The 20,256-nt window shown below is 40.6% G+C and overlaps 1 long non-coding RNA gene across 1 annotated transcript; it reads right to left on the bottom strand.

Annotated features, from left to right (window-relative positions):
- Positions 1-6,223: 6,223 nt before the first annotated feature.
- LOC105691002 lies at positions 6,224-8,247 on the bottom strand. The gene is made up of 3 exons (XR_007279838.1): positions 7,313-8,247; positions 6,965-7,143; positions 6,224-6,749 (listed from the first exon to the last, which is right to left on the bottom strand). It is a non-coding gene; the product is annotated as an uncharacterized LOC105691002 (long non-coding RNA).
- Positions 8,248-20,256: the final 12,009 nt, after the last annotated feature.

Here is a 20,256-nt window from a genome sequence, read left to right as displayed (position 1 = left end):
ATGATAAAAAAATTAATTAGATTCAGTAGAAATCGATGCAGCATCGTTTAACGGTGATTGACGGACCATTTTCATGAAACAAATTTGGTTAATAACCCTGTAATCACAAAAAAAAACAACTAAAGTTTGGACATCATGTACACTTGGACATATGTAGCATTGGCTTGGTTGGTTTGATGTTCTCAACCAATAGCGACAGAGCGCTGCCGCAGCGATGCCACGCATGACTAGTCTTACCATTGCGAAAGTTTTGTGTCCATCTGTACGTACATAGCTGTAAATTATCGTTGACAAGCTGTGTCATCCGAACAAGTCAGTAATAGGTCAGTAATTTGTACAATTGTGATACCATTTGAGCGTAAGAACATCGGAGTATAATTTTATGCTCTTGTAATTCAATTCTCTATTTTTCAAGTTTTCCTGCAGGTCATCGAATGTTTATATGATTTTCCTAATAATCCGCTTTACTAGATATCAAAATGGCTGTTTCAGATTGATGGTTGTCCATGGTCGGCTTATCCGTATAACATAAATGTCCTGCGACAGCCCTGCACAGCCGATTGTGTAGATCAGGTCAAGGTGCAAGATACAAAGAGCAGTGTTTCAAGACCTATGTCGTCGTGGCTCGAAGACTATCTGGTACTAGTATTCACTAAGTAGGCATGGAATCCTCTCGCTATCTTTGGTAAGTAACTCATAATTTCTCACTTTAGTCGCCCTATGATATTCTTAGTCACCTAGAACAGTTTATTTGTAGCTAGCTAAACATTTATTTGGCAGTTGAATTCCCCTCATCGTTGGAACTAGCCCCAACTTACTATGAAAGTTTAGGAGGCCAAACCAATGGCTTGGATAAAAAAAATCTGTTTTGATGGCGGATAGTTCTAAAAAACGCATCACTTATGTGTATTGCGACGTGGCTTTTTTAAAAACTCAATCAACCTTTTTAGTGGCCCCACATTGGGCGCCACTTGCAACGTAGAAGGTTCCCTATTTTCCCCCAGGCGGGTTGGACCCTGGAAAAAACCCACGTGCCTTCGGCGCGATCTGTACGAAACTGAAAACGGAAAACGGAACGGAAAACGGAAAACGGAACGAAAAGATTGTTGGGCGCCAGACGACAGGCTGTTCAACAGCGAAATAAATGGTAGAGTGGCGTGGATCCACAACAACAATTCGGGCACAAATAAAATAACGATAACGTAACGTAATTTCGGGAGACTGTATTTTAACAAATTCGGTAGGAAATACAGAATCGGTAGATTTACAATAAGTCGAGAGTAACAAAATATAATTCGTTTAACGGTAGCGGGAGGTCATTTACGGGAGTACAGAATTATAATTTCGATATTCGAAAGGCCTACGGGAGTTTTACTGATTCTTTTACAAATTATCCGAATGTGCGATAATTACGAACGGGAGAAAAGGCGCGGTTTTACACGGAGCGCTTTTCCGTGGCTACTCTACGGTAACAGACGATAGATTTTCCAAATTGATCGGGAACGTAACGGAACGCAAGATTTACCGTAGGGGTAACAGATTACCCAAAGAATGACAAATTAGATACGGGAGAAAATATTACATAAATTATAACAAAATACCATACAGCATCACCAAATATCACCAAGGCTTTCCTTAACGTATTACTTAAATTTTTCTTAATAACTCAACGTACTAAATGATACCCCGTGCAGCAAATGCACGGGAGAAACGGTAGAAGACCAATTAAATGCTCAGAGAGCGAAAATACAAAACGTACGGTAACGGAATTCAGCCACGAGGCAAACCGGGAGGAATTACAAAATTGCCCAAAAAACCGAAAAACGTAACGGACCGGACCGTACCAAATTGCGGTGGGGCTCGTTCCCACCGACTTATCAAATACTGGATGCAGTGGGCCTTTAACCACTGACTTACACTCTTACCTTATCGAAGGAGTTCGGCACCCACTGACTCTAACTTAATACAATTGTTTTAACTGATTCTATATTTAATTATACGGTAACTAAGGGGCGGATAGGAGTGAATCTAAAGAGCAACGGTAGCGGTAGTGTTGGGTGAAAAACGGTAGCGAGAGACGGTAGATTTGGGAAGGCGGCAAAGGAGGATCTGAATTGGTGAGGAAGGATCTAGCCAAAACGTCCTGTCTGTTTGGCGGTATCTCGTAGAGTAGGACGAGTTGAGCGCCGGTGTCCAGGATCTTCTTACTCGGAAATCGTCCGGATTGGCGATTCCCTCTCCTAATTAGGCCACAGGTGTAGGGCGCAATTCTTCGGGTGACAATTGAATTTGCCTATTCGGCGCCTCTCCTCTCCTCTGACGTCATCATCCATGCTTCCTCATCGGCCGCGCTCGCTTTTGAATACTGACCGGCTGGCTGTCTGCGTTCAGAAGGCCATCCAAGGCTGCGTCGACTCAGGCACTTTGAGTCCTCATCCTAAGAGCAACTGACGTCAACTGACAATATTAATATTTGTTTACTATTATTAGATCAAACATGGACAGATTGTAATACGCAAACATTTGACAGTGCCTAGAGTCTTTTGAATGCAAATTATGCAAGAGTTGTGGGAGATTCGCCTGTGGTGCAAATAGATACAAGCCCGCATCAGAAGCAGGAATTCTAAGAATCTTAATGTATAAAACAAAGTTGGGTTAGTTACATCATTTATAACTCAAGAACGACTGAACCGATGTCAATCAATTTTTTTTTTATTCTGTGCGATTTGTTCTAGCTTGAAACATAGGATAGGTTGAATCCTTTTTTTTTTCCTGCAAAATTACTTCAACCACGTGCGCTAACCACGCAAATGTGTGCACCGGGACGTGCGAATCCGTGCGAAGCCGGGACGGGCCAGCTAAGATATATGATGAGAAATTACTTTTTTGGCAGATCCTGGTATATAAACAAATACATGTATGTAAATGTAAATATACGACGTTACACTTTTGTTCTGATACGTCTTAGACCAGAAGCTAACCGAAAAATGGCTAGATTCTAAAGTCAACAGATATTCGAATGTTTTTTTCATTTTATATCGTCGCCGATATCGATTTCCTTCATTGATATTTTCGGCAAGGGAATTTCTTCAAGATACTCACGATTTGTATTAATAAGTAAAATTCTAAATCATTTTAGGTATTAGATTAGAAGTGTGGAAAATACGATTCCGATATAACTATTGTCCACGTGAATCGCGGTTAATGGCGTACGAATATTCTCCACCAATCAAAGAAAAGCAATGATCTCGGCTACCCGCAGAAGTATATAATATTTATTCAGCATGGTTAGTATATGGCCGAATCGGAAACAGCCGTAGATGATGAATAGAGTCTATATCAGATTAGAAGTATGAAAAATTGACATGAATCAATAAACATATCACATCCATCGCGAAATCAGGATGAGAAATATTCACCCGGGTGAATATTCGGAGAAGAATTGCGATAACTTTTATCGAGTGAATCGTAATTAACAGAAAGCTTTCGAAGTTTCAGTTCCGTGAACTTTTCACCCATGCATTGGTGTGAATAAACTGAAGCGAAGTTGCATGTTCGATCATAGATATATTGAACGATGTTTGTTAAATGTTATTTTCGTTCACAAGATTACCTCAATTCAAATGATGGTTTTTTCTATCAACGGCGATTGTTACTATTTTCAATTTCTTGATTATAAGTATGTATTGTAACGTGGTGTTTTCAGCCCCGTTACTACGGCACCCAAATCTCCCAGAATTTCCTCCCGTTTTTCGTTAATGAAATAGAAAACTGCAGCACACCGAAACGAATCACCAAGGCTCAATTGAAATAAGAGATAGTCCGTATGTTAAGCTAATTTTCGTTGTTGTTCCGAATATTCTCTTATGTGACCTGGGAAAATACCGACGAGTTGAGCCAGGACGACCTACGACGACCTCCCGGGCCCTTTCCTCCAAGGGTACAACTCTGACATCATCCGTGCCAATCAGACTACCGATGTGCACTCTCCCGCGGTGGACCGGACCACCAGCTGATGACAGCATCGCCAACATCTCCTGCCTCCCGATCTACCGAATCGCTACCAGCGTATAGAACCGCAAGACGACTCGTCTACGATCTCCCGCTAGACGATAGGTGCGTAAGACGCTCTGCTATCGACGAATGGATGCTACGGAAGGCGGCGTATAGGGTGGCATGGATCGAGTAGTGTCACCTCCCGTCCCGTAACTTACTGGCCAGGAGCCAGACTAAACTAACGTCTACCGTTCCGGAACTGATCCCGTCACCGGGTAAAACTTGTAAACCTCCCGAGATGACGTTCTGCCTAGGAAGACATGTAGGAGCCGAGGCACAAGTGAGCCCAGGCCTACATTCTGACTCCCGAGACGACATAAAATAGAGATGTTGCTCTTGAAGATGAGGACTCCAAGTGCCTGAGTCAACGCAGCCTTGGATGGCCTTCCGAACGCAGACAGCCAGCCGGTCAGTACTAAAAAGCGAGCGCGGCCGATGAGGAAGCATGGATGATGACGTCAGAGGAGAGGAGAGGAGCCGAATAGGCAAATTCAATTGTCACCCAAAGAATTGCGCTCTACACCTGTGGCCTAATTAGGAGAGGGAATCGCCAATCCGGACGATTTCTGAGAAGGAAGATCCTGGACACCGGCGCTCAACCCGTCCTACTCTGCGAGATACCGTTGTACAGACAGGACGTTTTTGGCTAGATCCTTCCCCACCAATTCAGATCTTCCTTTTCTGCTTTCCTAAATCTACCGTCTCTCTACCGTTTTTCACCGAACATCTACCGCTTCCGTTATATTTAGATTCATTCCCATCCGCCCTTTGGTTGCAGTATATTTAAATCTAGAGCCAGTTAGAATATTTGTATTAAGTTAGAATCAGTGGGTGCCGAACTCCTTTGATAAGGTAAGGTTTTCCACCTTCTGAGAGAGGCACGAAGTAGCCACGTGGGGATTGAGAATTGCCTAAAGCATTACGTATTTTTGTTTTATTGTTTTGTAAGTCGGTGGGACTAGCCCCACCGCAGTTTATTTTGTGTGTAAGTCAGTGGGTACAAGGCCCACTGCATCCCGTAAATTTAGAGTGTAAGTCAGTGGGTAAAAGGCCCACTGCATCCCGTTAATTTGATAAGTCGGTGGGAACGAGCCCCACCGCCATTTGGTACGGTCCGGTCCGTTACGTATTTCGGTTTTTGGGCAATTCTGTAATTCCTCCCGGTGCACCTCGTGGCCGAATTAAGTTACCGTACATTTTGTATTTCTGTTATCTGAGTTTTTAATTGGCATCATTTAATACGTTCAGGAATTGAGTAAAATTTAAGTACTACGTTAAGGAAAGCCTTGGTGATATTTGGTGATGCTGTATGGTATTTTGTTATAATCTATGTAATATTTTCTCCCGTATTAATTTGTCATTTCTTTGGGTAATTTGTTACCCCTACGGTAAATCTTGCGTTCCGTTACGTTCCCGATCAATTTGGAAAATTAATTGTCTGTTACCGTAGAGTAGCCACGGAAAAGCGCTCCGTGTTGAACTGCGCCTTTTCTCCCGTTCGTAATTATCGCACATTCGGATAATTTGTAAAAGAACCAGTAAACTCCCGTAGGCCTTTCGAATATCGAAATTATAATTCTGTATCCCGTAAATGATCTCCCGCTACCGTTAAACGAATTATATTTTGTTACTCTCGACCTATTGTAAATCTACCGATTCTGTATTTCCTGCCGAATTTGTTAAAATACAGTCTCCCGTAATTACGAATTTGGTTTTGCGTTATCGTTATTTTATTTGTGCTCGAATTGTTGTTGTGAATCTACGCCACTCTACCATTTATTTCGCTGTTGAACAGCCTGTGCCTAGCCAGCCACTCCGCCGGATCTGCATTCGTTTATTCTGTAAGTTTTTGTTATTTCGTTAAGTGACGCGACACCTCGTCTGGCGCCCAACAATCTTCCCGTTCCGTTCTCCGTTTTCCGTTCCGTTTCCGTTTCGTACAGATCGCGCCGAAGGCACGTGGGTTTTCCCGGGTCCAACCCGCCTGGGGGAAAATAAAAAACCCAACGTCGCAGTATTCGTGGACAAGAAGCAATTAGGTTTTATTCTTATTCAACATTTTTGAAAAATAGCTCTCTCAAGATAGGTTGAATTTTTATTCGAAACAAATCGCAATTTATCAAAATATAGGTATCTGTACAAAGCCCTATCTGTAGAAATTTCTTTCCCTATCACTACAGTTATGGTCTGTGGCAAATTCGTTTTTCAATTGAGTATCGTAACATAACTAACGGAGAATTTTGCTGTGAATTGAGGCTCCATTCTTCTACAACGATTCTGAGAGAAATATTCATTCACAGTTTAGTGTCACACTTGCAAATTTTATGAGGGCATGCTTTTTCTGAATTATTACTCCAACAGGATGTAGTGCAATAAAACAACCTGTGTTTGTCGAACTTTTTTAGTTTGAGCTATTTCTTACATTCACCCTAAACGCAAAAAATTGTAAGTAAAAAACGAGGAATAAAAAATAATCTCTATGGCTATACAAGCAATTACAAACATAATCATTGAGCATTTTAATTTGATTGTTCGTCAGAATGTTTATAACCCGTGTCTATACTCACACTTGCTTTGTTGCCTCAATCGCTTGTTTGAGAACAGGAATCCAAAACAACTGTCTACAAGGATTTTCACAAGCATAGCTACATGGATATACCGTTGTGAAAAACTTCTAATTAAAGGATGGTCACCTGAAATAGAACAAAAAAAATTCTACAATACTATCGGAAAAAATTAGAATAAGTTGGCTTGTTATTTAGGGGGCTAATAATTGGTTTTGCTCTCGCTCTTGTTGAAAACTCAATCTTGTGTAACCTGACCTATGTTATTTGAGAATAATTAGGTTTGCAAAGGAATATGAAAATCTATCTTGCATAGGATTTTTGAATTTATTGGAAATTCTTACTGGAAAAATCCCTCTGAAGGCCAAGTGATTCGAGAATTGTTCTGCATTGAAAGAACGTTGTTTGGTCCATTTTATACGTAGAGAACAACAATATTTGCTTGGAATTCATCATGGACGTTTATGTTATACGAATGAGCCACTGAATTAGGGGGAAAAGCCGACCATAGACAACCATCAATCTGAAACAGCCATTTTGATATCTAGTAAAGCGGATTTTCAGGAATATCATATAAACATTCGATGACCTGCAGGAAAACTTGAGAAATAGAGAATTGAATTACAAGAGCATAAAATTATACTCCGATGTTCTTACGCTCAAATAGTATCACAATTGTACAAATTACTGACCTATTACTGACTTGTTCGGATGACACAGCTTGTCAACAATAATTTACAGCTATGTACGCCTAATGTGTTTGATCTTGACCCTCCTAGCGGCCAAGCGCGTCGAGTCAAATCGGACAAGCTTCTACTGTCGCCGAGTCGCCTCGATTGTCGCGAACAAGCTGCTTCCTTTCTCAAATCCTCTATAGCCTGCGCTCCATGATCGCTGAGTCGTCTGCTCGCGCGGTCTACTCGCTGTGTTTAACTGTTTGACAGCTCTGAATGCGCTGCTGCTTTCGATCTGTTCCGATCGGCGATGCAATGATTGCAACGATCACTATTTATTTGCAGTACCGATAGAAGTAATTTTAAGGAACAATACGAGTTGTTTCTTCTTCTGGGGTATGACCAATGCTCCATACGAATTATTTCTTTTACTAGGATATTAGGAATAATATGAAAAATATTGGCCACTATCGGAGGAGTAACTTGGAAAAATTTAACGGTCAAATGTTCGATACATTATATGTGATTCTATCACATGTGAAATCGAAACTTTTTCCGTGGGTTATGCTAGGAGTTTAGTTAGATCAAACGAGAGCGATGCAAAACATATGGGCGATGAAGTTTTCGGGTATGGGTCAGCCGGGTTGTCCATGTTTCATCCGCGAGATATTCACGCACGACAACCAGAACAGTGATTTTGAGAAACACTACGAGGTGTTCTCTCTTCTAGAATATCAACAAAACTTCGAAAAATACAAAACACTATTGCAGAAAATACCATGGGAAAATCGACGGTAAGTTCTCTGATGCATTATTCTACTCAATGTGTGAGGACATAATTCTTTGTGGATCATTGATATGTTGCATATGAGAGCTAGAAGCTGAAATCAATCGAAGGAGAGCGGTGCGAATCAAACAGGCTGACGACTGAAAATAAAGATTCCGGGTATGTGCTATGGGATGTTATTTACAAGATCATAATAATAACACTTCAACGACAAGGAATCATTTGAATAACTGAACATTGGAATGGATGGAACATTATTATAATTCACACTTAGATGTGATATTCACATAATTTTTTGTATTAAATTCATATACAATATGTCAATTCAGGATAAATTGTAGTCTACAGAATTCCATTGTTAGTAGGAACAGGAAAAACCTGTAAGTGGAAAATAAAGCATGGAACTGTTAAATCTGATTGGAAGTGCAGAACAATGTGCGTTGCTTGTATTGATTTGGAGCAAAAACGAAGCATGAATTACATTTCATAAGACAAAATTTGTCGTAGACAGAGAATCACCCAAAAAGATACTGAGTTATGAATGTGGGATATACAAGATGATCTGCGAGTCAAAACTTTAGTATACTTCAAAAAATGAATATTTATCATTAACTCCTGCTCATTTCTGACAAAAAATAAACTATACTAATAATGAGTGAATTTTTTTACTTGAATCTACAATCTATGCAACGAAAGGAAGTAATAATTCTTCTCGAGAAAAATCTATGAACAAACTAAAAAACCGATATGAATTTACTTCTTGAAAGGAACGCAAAATCTGTGATATAAAAAAACATAATGATTTTTCTCGAGTAGAATCTACAAATAAACTATCAAATGAATTGAATATTAAAGTGCATAAAATTTACGAATAAATCATCAAACTTAACAAATTGATTCTTCTCGAGAAAAATCTATAAACAAACTAAAAAACCGATATGAATTTACTTCTTCAAAGGAACGCAAAATCTGTGATATAAAAAAACATAATGATTTTTCTCGAGTAGAATCTACAAATAAACTATAAAATGAATTGAATATTAAAGTGCATAAAATTTACGAATAAATCATCAAACTTAACGAATTGATTCTTCTCGAGAAAAATCTATAAACAAACTAAAAAACCGATATGAATTTACTTCTTCAAAGGAACGCAAAATCTGTGATATAAAAAAACATAATGATTTTTCTCGAGTAGAATCTACAAATAAACTATGAAATGAATTGAATATTAAAGTGCATAAAATTTACGAATAAATCATCAAACTGAACAAATTGATTCTTCTCGAGAAAAATCTATAAACAAACTAAAAAACCGATATGAATTTACTTCTTCAAAGGAACGCAAAATCTTTGATATAAAAAAACATAATGATTTTTCTCGAGTAGAATCTACAAATAAACTATAAAATGAATTGATTATTAAAGTCTTTTAAGTTATCTGATGCACAATATAAAATTATTAAGTGATGAGATAGTTTTTCCCGAAAGACAAAGATGGCTATTTTAATACGAAGCTATTTGTTACGACCGATTTACCAAATAATAGAATAAATAAAAATTTAGCTGACATCGAGAGCAAATCACGGCAAAATTCTCTAAAAATACTAATGAAGAAAATGTTTTTTTGTGTGTGGGAAAGATGGGTGCCCTAACATTACAAAAACCCTGAAATTCTTTCAAATATGCCCAGTGATCTCTACACCCATAACGCGAAAATCTAAAATCTTTGCCCCCCCCCCGCCCCGTAACTTCAAACGCAACAATCTCTATCCCTGAATGACAACGAGCCTTAAATTTATATGACGATACCCAACAATTCCTATTTTGTTATCATGTAATACATTGCCCGGACAAAAAAACTTCTAGAAAATACAATGCTCACCTTTCCTACGAATACTACAAACCGAAAGCTATAAGGTAGTTAAAAAAGTTGAAGAAAATACAAACAACTATACCCGTTATAATTGATTAGAATTGGTTGATTAGAAAGCAGTGAAAAATAGATTCGAGAAACTTGCAACGAATATGGATTTTATAGTATAAAATGTTATGCTATAGAGACAAAAACCACTTTGGAAAAGAATTTTAATAAAATGCCAAGTACTTTGTATTATCAGGCAACAGCACAGTGCGAAAGGTAAAGAGTACTCAGCTCTTATTGGTCAATGCCCCACCAACTACACAAGTACTCAAAAATGAGGCGGTGGAATTTAGGCGCTTACGTCCTCATTCAATAGTGTGTCCACCAACCATCATTCTCAAGTACACTATGCATTCGACGGTGCATCGAACCACCAATTGCCTCAAAGTACTCTGGCCTGGTGCGGAGTTCTTCCCACTTTGCTTCGACTCGAAGACTCAGGCCTTCCTCCCTTTCTCTGGCAACAGGCCTCCAGCCCCGGACCATTTCAGTCCAACAGTTTTCTATTGGGTTGAGATCCGGGGATTTGGCTGGCCAGTCGAGCCGCTGCACTTCTGGATGAGTTGTGTACCAGTCCTGCACGCTTCTGGCTCGATGCACCGCGCTATTGTCCTCAACAATACGAATAATTGGCATGTCTTGGGCCGGATATATTGCCCTCACGGAGGGAAGCAATGCATTTTCTAGAATATCAATGTATTGCTCGGCATTCATATTCCGCGTTATTTTCACTAATTCCCCTGGACCAGCGGCCGAAATCCACCCCCAATACGCTGAAGTTACGCGTCCACTGTGATGCCCCGCTACAACATTTTGACGATTGTAGCGTTCCCCATCTTCCCTCCACACATTTAACTGGCCATCCTTATCCAAGGAAAAAACTTTCTCATCGGTAAAAACTATGCTACTCCATTCCTCGTCGGTGATAGTAAGCCCCTGCAGCGCGAAACTGATGCGGTCCTCCCGATGCCTGTTCGTGATGTCAATCTTCTTCGCCGCTCTCCTGCACCTCAGTCCTGCTTCCTTCAGTCGGGCTCGGATGATCCAGGGGCTGGCTGCGACTCCCACGGTGGGACCGACAATGGTAGCTGCCTGAAAAGGATCAGTCCTCACCTGGGCTACAATGGCCTGATGAAAAAATAATTGATTGGAGAAATGAATGGATCCAAAAACAAAGGGAGAGATATATAAGACTAATGGAAAAAACAGACTTGATCCTCAGCAGGTGTTGTTCGGCGAGCAGCACCATTGCCTCTTCGGTGGTCCTCCAGTCCCACGATGCCATCTTCTCTGAACCTTGAGATCCAGCGCTTCGCTGTGGAAAGGCTTATATCTACTTCGGCTACAACAATGAGATGGTCACAGAAATCGATCATATTGATTGATCAAGAAAGAAGCTTTGTCTACTCTTCATGAATTATTTCACCTGCTATAGCTGAAGCTGATACACCGGACTCCCAGAGTCCTATCACTCGCCCACGCCTGGTCTGATCCATTTTATTATCAAATTAATTACTTAGAATTTTTTCACGTAATAATTTTTTCACGGATCTCCTCAACAACGCATTAACAAGAAAAAAGAGTAACCAAATCTCATGTTTCAAATGTTTTTCCGATGCGCGGGCACTCGTTTCCCGCGAGTTGTCAATTGTTTTTGAATCCATCCCTGTTATTGGTGAATCACGCGCAGCTTTTTGGGTTCAACTAATAATACATTTTTGTCTTCTGATAATTGACCAACTTTAAAGTTTCACTTTTCAAAGGCAAGAAACATAACAATCGAGCAAGTATTGGTCAGGCCAGTTTGGATTACTGGATAAAACTTTGCATTTTCAAGTGATGCTACCGAAAGGATGCTCTTGCGTGTGTTTCGCCAATCTGGCCTCAATTGATCGTTGGATCGAGAAAACATAGTCTACGCTGATAGGGGTGAGATCGTTTGTGTAATCAGTAGGATTAAATGATAAATATTTATTTTTTGAAGTATACTAAAGTTTTGACTCGCAGATCATCTTGTATATCCCACATTCATAACTCAGTATCTTTTTGGGTGATTCTCTGTCTACGACAAATTTTGTCTTATGAAATGTAATTCATGCTTCGTTTTTGCTCCAAATCAATACAAGCAACGCACATTGTTCTGCACTTCCAATCAGATTTAACAGTTCCATGCTTTATTTTCCACTTACAGGTTTTTCCTGTTCCTACTAACAATGGAATTCTGTAGACTACAATTTATCCTGAATTGACATATTGTATATGAATTTAATACAAAAAATTATGTGAATATCACATCTAAGTGTGAATTATAATAATGTTCCATCCATTCCAATGTTCAGTTATTCAAATGATTCCTTGTCGTTGAAGTGTTATTATTATGATCTTGTAAATAACATCCCATAGCACATACCCGGAATCTTTATTTTCAGTCGTCAGCCTGTTTGATTCGCACCGCTCTTCTTCGATTGATTTCAGCTTCTAGCTCTCATATGCAACATATCAATGATCCACAAAGAATTATGTCCTCACACATTGAGTAGAATAATGCATCAGAGAACTTACCGTCGATTTTCCCATGGTATTTTCTGCAATAGTGTTTTGTATTTTTCGAAGTTTTGTTGATATTCTAGAAGAGAGAACACCTCGTAGTGTTTCTCAAAATCACTGTTCTGGTTGTCGTGCGTGAATATCTCGCGGATGAAACATGGACAACCCGGCTGACCCATACCCGAAAACTTCATCGCCCATATGTTTTGCATCGCTCTCGTTTGATCTAACTAAACTCCTAGCATAACCCACGGAAAAAGTTTCGATTTCACATGTGATAGAATCACATATAATGTATCGAACATTTGACCGTTAAATTTTTCCAAGTTACTCCTCCGATAGTGGCCAATATTTTTCATATTATTCCTAATATCCTAGTAAAAGAAATAATTCGTATGGAGCATTGGTCATACCCCAGAAGAAGAAACAACTCGTATTGTTCCTTAAAATTACTTCTATCGGTACTGCAAATAAATAGTGATCGTTGCAATCATTGCATCGCCGATCGGAACAGATCGAAAGCAGCAGCGCATTCAGAGCTGTCAAACAGTTAAACACAGCGAGTAGACCGCGCGAGCAGACGACTTATTGTCAGCGATCACGGCGAGTCTTCATTGCGGCTCGTCGCTAGCGACCGAACTGCTGTGAGTCAGCCCATAGCCCGTGGCCGCTCGGAGGGTCAAGATCAAACACACTTGGTGTACGTACAGATGGACACAAAACTTTCGCAATGGTAAGACTAGTCATGCGTGGCATCGCTGCGGCAGCGCTCTGTCGCTATTGGTTGAGAACATCAAACCAACCAAGCCAATGCTACATATGTCCAAGTGTACATGATGTCCAAACTTTAGTTGTTTTTTTTTGTGATTACAGGGTTATTAACCAAATTTGTTTCATGAAAATGGTCCGTCAATCACCGTTAAACGATGCTGCATCGATTTCTACTGAATCTAATTAATTTTTTTATCATCGGGGGGCCAACTATAAAAATTCCCTAGCCAAAATTACTTTGTCTATTGTTCAATTAACGGAATTCCGTCAAACCTCTGGATTAATCCGTCAATCACCGTCAAACGACCATCAAAGGATTAATGAAAGAATTATTGCAATTCGGTTGAATGGGGGGCTAAGTATATGGAGGTCTCGGAGGCAACTCCGAAACGACGATATATATACGTTCACTAGATCAGTCCTGCCCTCTTGCCGAAAAATGTAAAAGATATAGTCGATAAACCAGAAAGAATACAAGAAACAGGATACCAATTCAAGTATCAATTGGACTACCGAACGTGTAGCTGCGTTCTCGTTGTGGATTGATGATTTCTGAAATAGGATAAAAAGGTGAAATTCTACAATACGCTTACCCCTAAAATATCCTTATATCATGATGATCCAGAATTCTATGTACGTAGCAAAGTTCCTAAGAAAAAAACTCGAATCATATAGTCTCAAATCGTGGATATCTCTTTATTTGCAATTATTTCTCTTCACCATGAGCGTGCTAGCTAATATCCGCTTTATTTTGTAGTCTGTCATGTGGATACGTCGAAGATGGCCTGAAATTCGCACAAAATTTAGTGTGGTAAATAAAGACACTTTACGAATATAGTATGAAATGAATTTATTGTAAAAATGTTTAATATTCGTCACTTTCAGTGGTATCGCAAAATGATGTTACATATATTGCTAAGGTCCTATCGTTGAGCTTGGACTGTTTTATTTTGTATGTTGGGCGCCAAATCATTTCAACGATCAATGAAATTTGATGAAATAGAAACTCTGGATCTCAGGGCGATCGAAAATACATCCTGGGTGAACTGAATGAATTAGGAATCAAGGACACGCAAAAAAGAAAGGCGAACAAGGATATTCATTTTTATCAAGAAAAAGTAATCAAGTTTTGAACACTATAACTAAATTTGAAAAGGAGTATTCTTTGAAGGAACAGGAATATTTTAGATACAATATTTGGAATCATTTCCTAAGTTTGAAGAATCTAGGTGTGGGGAAAAACTAGACAGGCAGAGTCACATAAATGGAGTCTTTAACTTCGAGTCAAAAGTTGCGATCAAGATTTTTCATGCGTTCTTGCCAGAATTCATCGTCTCGGTCGACCTTGACTGTCTTTATTCCGCGTGAGGTCCACACCGCGAAGATGCAGTACCTCCTTCGAGTTACGTGGAGCTGTCCTTGCACTTGATAGTAGTAGTTGTGCCCACTATTCATGTTTGCCCCCGTAGAATCGAATGTACTTTTCAGTTGTGATACATTTTTCTCTATCGCTTCTTCCGGTGACATATTCCTAGCCGCGTAGGGACACTCGACTTCGACGATGCCGTCTTCGTCGATCAAGCCGTCTGGCGAAGCTCCAAGGCAAGGTATTTCCGGGTCTATAAAGAGTCCACAACGTTTGATTTGTACATTCAGGGTGCTCTCCAACTGCGCAACAGCTTCGGATTCTTTCAGATATCCGTACGTGATCGCCTTGTTCTTGTCCAGGCATGGTGGATATAAAATCGAAGTAACGAGACTTGAACAGAGTGTCGCTCGCCGCCTCTTGCACACTTTGCCAGAGTTTAAAGCCGTTAACACTCGCTTTTGAAGCTGGAGCCACAAATTGGATTCCGACTGCTGCACGGTGAGACGTTCGATTTCATCTCTTTGTTGCTGCGCTTCTTCGAGATGCTTCTCGTGTATCTCACATTGAGCATCGAACTCTTCCCTTGACAAATCAAGCTTCTGAGAGTGGGCACCGTAGTCCTCGCTCGTACGCGTCGCCGTCGCTGGTGGCCCGTGGAACCGTTTCTCTTTGTCTCCATGACGTCGTATAGCTGCAGCCTGGTTCTCACGTTTTTGGGGTGCCCCCAGACGTTCAGCATATTTACCCGGAGTCAGCCCCGTGGTATTGTTCAGTAAAGTCATTGGCTTCTTCGTATTGAAGTTCACAACCGCACCCTGTACCCTTGCTTGGTAGGAGCCTTTCAATCCATGGTGCACGCGTTTGCCGCCAATGAATTTGCTGACGACAGCGTTGTAAGACTCCACGCTGTTGCTATGCAATTGACGCAGTGAACTTTTACAGTTGAAGCTCAAGTATTTTACCGTGTCAGAAACGGGCTGATACAATCCGTACTCTACGAGCTTACTCACGTTGTTCTCTCTGCCCTCCTTGAGCGTACTATCGCAAAAGTACGCAAGTTCCGCACAACGTTTATGCTCTCCAAATATGTGACTCGGCATATTCAGGATGTCTCCACAGAGCTTCTTTATTTTTTCTGTCTCGCTTCCGGGTTCCTCTGACCGATGTTCTACGGCCTTCTATACTGCCCCACGAAACTGTAGCGTGCTGTCTTTCACAGTTCTACGTATCTCTTTAGCGACACGTGCGGATCCATGCGTCTTCGGTGCCTCCATGATTTTGGTACTGTGATGTATTGTTGTACTGTATAATGTGCCACACACACACACACACACACTCAAGCGCGCAGCGTCGGTAGTCCCCGGGCCACCGGTGTACTGCGAACTCATCAGTCTCTGTGCACCCAGCTTACGGTGTGCACATGTATCACTTGGTCTTATAATATATACATATAGTTTGAGTTATCCTTGTCTTTCATTACCCACCTTCCTTTACCTAAACACAGCAGGTACAAAGATTGCGAAGCAGATGGTTAGTACATTCTATTTTGTCGACGATAACAGACTCATAACGGTTAGCATCGCGTATACGTTTTAGGACGCTGCTGTCCCCATCGGCGATCAACGTTCGATGAATCAAACCGTGGTCCTCTACGCTGCGTTTCAAACCCTTCACAATGGCGTCTGATTGCTGCCCCAATTTTTGAAACAGATATGCGCGCGGGGCTCCACTACCTTGCGGTGGTGGTTCCCAATAATAACGCTGACTCCTGATGGAGAATCGTACTCTCCAGTCCGATATGAGCGCTTCATCCAGCTTCCGTCGGCCACAACTGTAATGTAGGCTAGTATTCCGTCAACGACGTCGCCCCTTTCCACGGCTAACCGTTTCTCCTTTTTGGCCGCAAGTTTTATTCCGCTGGCAGCTGCTTCTGCGAATCCCAGCGATACGTCGTCGTGGTACTTTCTGTACGACGCGTTAGCCATGCACGAAATCTTCATCGTCGTGAGCTGTTCCTGCAACTGCCTGAAACTAGTCCCGATCGCGATGGTACCGGCCACCGCACTACGATTGACGTCCATGCACGCCTCGTCTTGCGCTTCACTCCAGACATGGTCTTTATAATTGCACATTCTACACGTAAATGTGAATTTGGTTTTCAATCCGAAACGTTGCGATCCTGTCATGGCAAGGTCTCGGAAGCAGCATTCAACACCTCTGCAGTGATTGTCGAATTTGATGTGCAGATCCCGAAACATATGTGCGAAATCTACGAATCATCTACCCTGGAGGCTTCCTGTTGCTTGATCAATTGAATCCCGATCGATGTCGTTAGTTTTCTCCACAAGTAAATTCGGAAATGCCTCGTTATCGTAGTTTTCGGCTACTAGCACAACAATGAGTTCTTCGGTCGACAATTTTTTATCGCACGAAAGCAATAATTCCGAATCATTTCTGAGCCCCATATCGTCAAGCGCAGCATGGATGCGAAAATTTTGCAAAGCCCTTTCATCCTTGTCGAGCAAGTATTGACGTTCGTCACAAAGGGAGCCTTTTTTTCAAAATGATCCAGGACAGCAAAAACAAAGGTATCACTGAAATTACTCATTGTCTGAGAGCTGAGGCCTTAGTAGCGCTGTTCCCAGTAGAATTCGGGTATCATGACATACTTGAAGTGAAGTGTTAGGTGACTATAAGTCACCTATGCAAGCGGCTGTTTGAAAATACGCCAAGTCTCATCCAAATATCATCATGCGATGGGGGACGTCCACCGAGGGTCAAAACATTATCAAAAATACCGGTCTCTTTAGATTGTTTGATTGCGGAGGATTTTAGTGGAGCCGTTGAAGATAACTTTATGCTAAGTGGTGAGAGTCATTGCTGTCAGAAAAACTGTGTGGAAATTGAAACTACAGCTCCTCCGACGATCGGTGAAAAATTATTCACAATATTCCTGCAAAATGAATTTCCGATTTGTCTGATTTTCGGGGAAGTTCTTGTGACTCGAACTCCGCCACACGGGGGTAGCTCGCGGGGGGGCGGTGCTCAAATATCGGGATAGCGGTATATATAATGCTTATGAAATGCTCGTGATTCCAGTATTTCCAGAATCAAAATTCGGATTTTTTCAAGCTGTGGGGGGGCGAACAACATACGTTTTTGGCCCCCCCACTCAAAAACGTGAATTTCTGCAGCACGGACCAAGCTCAAAGATTGAGACTAGGTTATTTTCAAAGCTCATAAATTGCTCGTAATCTCTTATTCACAGATTTTCAATTCCAGAAAAGGGGGGGGCCTGGTACGTATACGTCAGAAACTATGACGAATCCGGAAGAGAAGCCCGATAGGACGAGAGAGATAGACAGAAGGCGAGTGGCGAGGGCGCAGAAACATGAGGAGCAGCGTCAGAAGGAAAAAAAAATAAAAGGAAAGTGTGGCGGAGAAGAAAGGGGAGGAGGAGAAGAAAACAGAAAAGATGACAGAGAAAGAGAAAAAAAAAGATGAAAAGTCGTCGGTGGACAGAAGAAGAGAGAGGGGTGAATAGTAAGCTTCAAATAGTGCAATAATTGAACAGTTTTGTCACAAATATATTAATGAAAAGAATTCGACAAATGATGAGAAAAAAAACTGGAATTACAGGAGAGTATATGTACTCGATTACAACATTAAAGTCAATCCACTGGATAATGTGCTCGACTTTTTTTTTCTTCGTCACACTATGGGGTAGGTCGGGCAGAAATAGGTATTTCGGGAGAGCATAAGAGAAGAAATAATTCAATCAAGAACGATGTTCCAAGTCTATTACGATCATTTCTAAACAAATTAAAATTTTGTTTCGTGATGACCCATCTCGCTCTGCTATTTTGTTTTGCCCCTCCCACCCCTATATTTGATTCTTCTTCCGAAAAGGGACATTCACTCGATCGAAATTAGCCATGTTACACACGGTGTCTATAAATTTTTAATGTTAGATCCAGGCTACAATCCTAGTAACCTGCAAAACCTGAGGAATGTTCTTAATAATGTGTGGACCAAAAGTTGCAGAATCATGGAAGGAAAATTCAATAACACGTGATAATACCATAGATATATTGTGACGTATCTAGCCAACTCGGCACCAGGCTGCCAAAAGATGCGCGAGCAGTAACGCCAACGCGACTGCGCAGTGAATCATGACGTCACATACGGTATATAAGACCAGCACACGATCGGTTTGACAGCAGTATTTGGCAGAGCGCCTACTGACTCATTGCACGCTGGCTGTCCGTCTTGGGCAGTCCAGTGAATTTAGAAGCGTATACTCAAAAGCTAGGTAGTTGTGCCATAGGGGCCTACTAACCACAAAATCATATGAATCAAAGCAATCAATGTAGCTTAGACAAGCGCCAATACCGTATATTATTAACATTGGCTATCCGTCTTGGGTAGACCAGTGAACTTGGAGTCAATTTCAAATAGAATATGCTCAAAAATAAAATATAAAATATAAAGAATCTATGCTATTAAGTCAGCTCAAATTTAGTTTATATTTAGTTTGTATTTAATTTTACGTTATCCTTGTCAGCAATATTGTCATTTGAGACGAAAAGTATTATTTTGAATTACACACCATTGTTACATTAGAATCTGTTAAACATTTTTTCACTATCTCTCTCCTCCATATGACTAGTGTAGGATAAAGACAGCTTCGGCGGAACGAACCCCTCTAGTGTATGGCTCTGATAGTCAAATACCTACCCGAGTCCAAGGACAGAGCGGCAAGTGAAACCCACGTCTGGAGCATAGGCATCCATCACTTTAGACTCAGGAGACGGCTCTGGCAGCGTGAAAACCTGTCCCGAGTCCGTAATAACAATTCAGATAGCAACTGCACCCTAACAATTAGCCTCAAAACTCCTAGAGAGCTCAAAATAAAATCATTTGAGTAAACGACTCACACTTACTTAACTTTCGAGACACTCACACTTCGAAAAAAATAACAATATCGAACCTCATTCAGTTGAAAAATTCTGGGAAATTTCCTAATGCTTGATCTTCACTTTCATCATAGATATATCTATCTCGCTATTTCTTTATATATCATCCTCAAGAGTTGAAAGTTCGTTAATATTCAGATTTAAAGGTCGCTCGAAAACATCTTAAGTACTTTACTTTGAAGAAATCAAAATTTCAAGTGACTTTTAGAAATCAAAGTATCTACTGAATATTTGTGGTATCCTAATCGTTTTTAACATCGATTGCAACAAAAGATCAAGAAAAAAAACCGAAAAAAATTTAATTTTGCACGATTTTTCAAATTGTGTTGAAAACTTGAGTGACCCCTTCAAATTATCTGTTAGAGCTGATCTGCGAAGAAGGCTCTCAAAACATGTGTGATACATTTTCATAGGTGAAGCAGGAAGAAAGATATCCGTTTTTCTTGGGGGCAACCCGAATCCATATATGATAGGCTTGACGATTCGTAATTGAAAAAAAATATGTATGAAAATTTTAGACTTTGAACCCAGAAATACGATATAAGTTGAAAAAGCACATTTTACAGTATTAATTTCATCACAGATATA

The sequence above is a fragment of the Athalia rosae genome, chromosome 8 (assembly GCF_917208135.1).
Source record: "Athalia rosae chromosome 8, iyAthRosa1.1, whole genome shotgun sequence".
NCBI classification, from domain to species: domain Eukaryota; kingdom Metazoa; phylum Arthropoda; class Insecta; order Hymenoptera; family Athaliidae; genus Athalia; species Athalia rosae.
Note: the sequence above shows the minus strand (reverse complement) of the source record. Positions and strands in the feature narration are given on the sequence as shown.